The sequence below is a fragment of the Anticarsia gemmatalis genome, chromosome W (genome assembly GCF_050436995.1).
Source record: "Anticarsia gemmatalis isolate Benzon Research Colony breed Stoneville strain chromosome W, ilAntGemm2 primary, whole genome shotgun sequence".
Lineage (NCBI taxonomy): Eukaryota > Metazoa > Arthropoda > Insecta > Lepidoptera > Erebidae > Anticarsia > Anticarsia gemmatalis.
Window position 1 is genome coordinate 1,147,124 of NC_134775.1, and position 2,500 is coordinate 1,149,623.

The window sequence follows — 2,500 nt, forward strand, 5'->3', positions numbered from 1 at the left end:
AAGTTACGACGAGCGCGACGCGAGATACGTTCGTCGGGTGGCGGCGCGAGATGCGCCACCCACCGTCGAACAGAGTCTCTTTTTTTTGAGTTTTGGGTGTTTAGGATATATAAATATTATCATCACCATCATCGTCCATCATCGTTCATCGTGTGTGTGTGTGCACAACGACAACAAAAACAGCGCGACGACAACAACGACAACACGTTAATGATCCTTCCGCAGGTTCCCCTACGGAAACCTTGTTACGACTTTTACTTCCTCTAAATGATCAAGTTTGGTCAACTTCCCAGCAACGCCGACGGCCGTGAAGCCACCGCGTGTCGGTCCGAAGACCTCACTAAATCATTCAATCGGTAGTAGCGACGGGCGGTGTGTACAAAGGGCAGGGACGTAATCAACGCGAGCTTATGACTCGCGCTTACTAGGAATTCCTCGTTTATGGGGGATAATTGCAAACCCCAATCCCCAGCACGAAGGAGTTTCAGCGGGTTGCCCGGGCCTCTAGGCCAGGGAGAACATGCTGATTCCTTCAGTGTAGCGCGCGTGCGGCCCAGGACATCTAAGGGCATCACAGACCTGTTATTGCTCAATCTCGTGCGGCTCGAAGCCGCCGGTCCCTCTAAGAAGAATTTTAATACGTCGCCAGTGAGTTGCGTGACGGAGCCACGCACACCTAAATGACGACGCCTATTTAGCAGGCTAGAGTCTCGTTCGTTACCGGAATTAACCAGACAAATCGCTCCACCAACTAAGAACGGCCATGCACCACCACCCACCGAATCAAGAAAGAGCTGTTAATCTGTCAATCCTTCCGGTGTCCGGGCCTGGTGAGATTTCCCGTGTTGAGTCAAATTAAGCCGCAGGCTCCACTCCTGGTGGTGCCCTTCCGTCAATTCCTTTAAGTTTCAGCTTTGCAACCATACTCCCCCCGGAGTCCAAAATCTTTGGTTTCCCGGAAGCTGCCCGCCGAGCCATTGTAGTAACGTCGGCGGATCGCTAGATGACATATTTACGGTTAGAACTAGGGCGGTATCTAATCGCCTTCGAACCTCTAACTTTCGTTCTTGATTGATGAAAACACCTTTGGCAAATGCTTTCGCTGATGTTCGTCTTGCGACGATCCAAGAATTTCACCTCTAACGTCGCAATACGAATGCCCCCAGTTATCCCTATTAATCATTACCTCGGAGTTCTGAAAACCAACAAAATAGAACCGAGATCATATTCTATTATTCCATGCACGAAATATTCAAGCAGCATTTTGAGCCCGCTTTGAGCACTCTAATTTGTTCAAAGTAAAATTGTCGGCCCACCTCGACACTCACCGAAGAGCACCGCGATAGGATTTTGATATTGAACCGGCGTATTACCGCCGGCTCACCGACGATATGCTCCGCAGACGTGTCAGTATCACCGCGGATGCGGTGCACCGACAGCGCGGCGCACAAATGCAACTACGAGCTTTTTAACCGCAACAATTTTAGTATACGCTATTGGAGCTGGAATTACCGCGGCTGCTGGCACCAGACTTGCCCTCCAATTGTTCCTCGTTAAAATATTTAAAGTGTACTCATTCCGATTACGAGGCCTCGTAAGAGTCCCGTATCGTTATTTTTCGTCACTACCTCCCCGTGCCGGGAGTGGGTAATTTGCGCGCCTGCTGCCTTCCTTGGATGTGGTAGCCGTTTCTCAGGCTCCCTCTCCGGAATCGAACCCTGATTCCCCGTTACCCGTGACAACCATGGTAGTCGCAGAAACTACCATCGAAAGTTGATAAGGCAGACATTTGAAAGATGCGTCGCCGGTACTGGACCATGCGATCGGCAAAAGTTATCCAGATTCATCAAAATTAACGACTTCAGACGCGGGGCCCTCCGTCGATTGGTTTTGATCTAATAAAAGCACTCATCCCATCACTGGTCAGAGTTCTGATTGCATGTATTAGCTCTAGAATTACCACAGTTATCCAAGTAACTGAGTAAGATCTAAGGAACCAAAACTGATATATTGAGCCATTCGCGGTATCGCCTTAATACGGCTTGCACTGAGACATGCATGGCTTAATCTTTGAGACAAGCATATAACTACTGGCAGGATCAACCAGGGAGCTATCGAATAGAACACGCGCTCGTAGCGCGCACTCCGTCGATCCCGCGCGTCGACGATCCTAGATCACGCCGACGCGTTACGGGCGAGCTCTGTAAAACGTACACACAACACGCACATGTAAATAAATATATGTAGTGTTGTGCGCACATAGAGAGTTTGGGGTCGCCGACGGGCGAACGTTTGAAACGGTTGTATCTCAAACACGTCAAACGTCCGCTGCCCGCCTGCATTTTCAGGACACACTGACGTGGCCCCAATTGGGAACGTTCGTACCGAGACGCGTTCACATTTTATTTAAAAAAACGTTTAACACAATACGGATGTGAAACAATCACGATTCCGCCCGGTGTCTATAGAGTAATGCCTCGCTAGATAGAGGTGTAAGTAT

The 2,500-nt window shown here is 49.5% G+C and overlaps 1 long non-coding RNA gene and 1 other non-coding gene across 3 annotated transcripts in view; one reads left to right on the plus strand and one right to left on the minus strand.

Annotated features, from left to right (window-relative positions):
- Positions 1–2,500, plus strand: part of LOC142985801 (uncharacterized) — a 113,860-nt gene that overhangs the window by 39,007 nt on the left and 72,353 nt on the right. The window lies entirely within an intron of this gene.
- LOC142986056 (small subunit ribosomal RNA) lies at positions 209–2,110 on the minus strand. Its single transcript, XR_012960302.1, has one exon. It is a non-coding gene; the product is annotated as a small subunit ribosomal RNA (ribosomal RNA).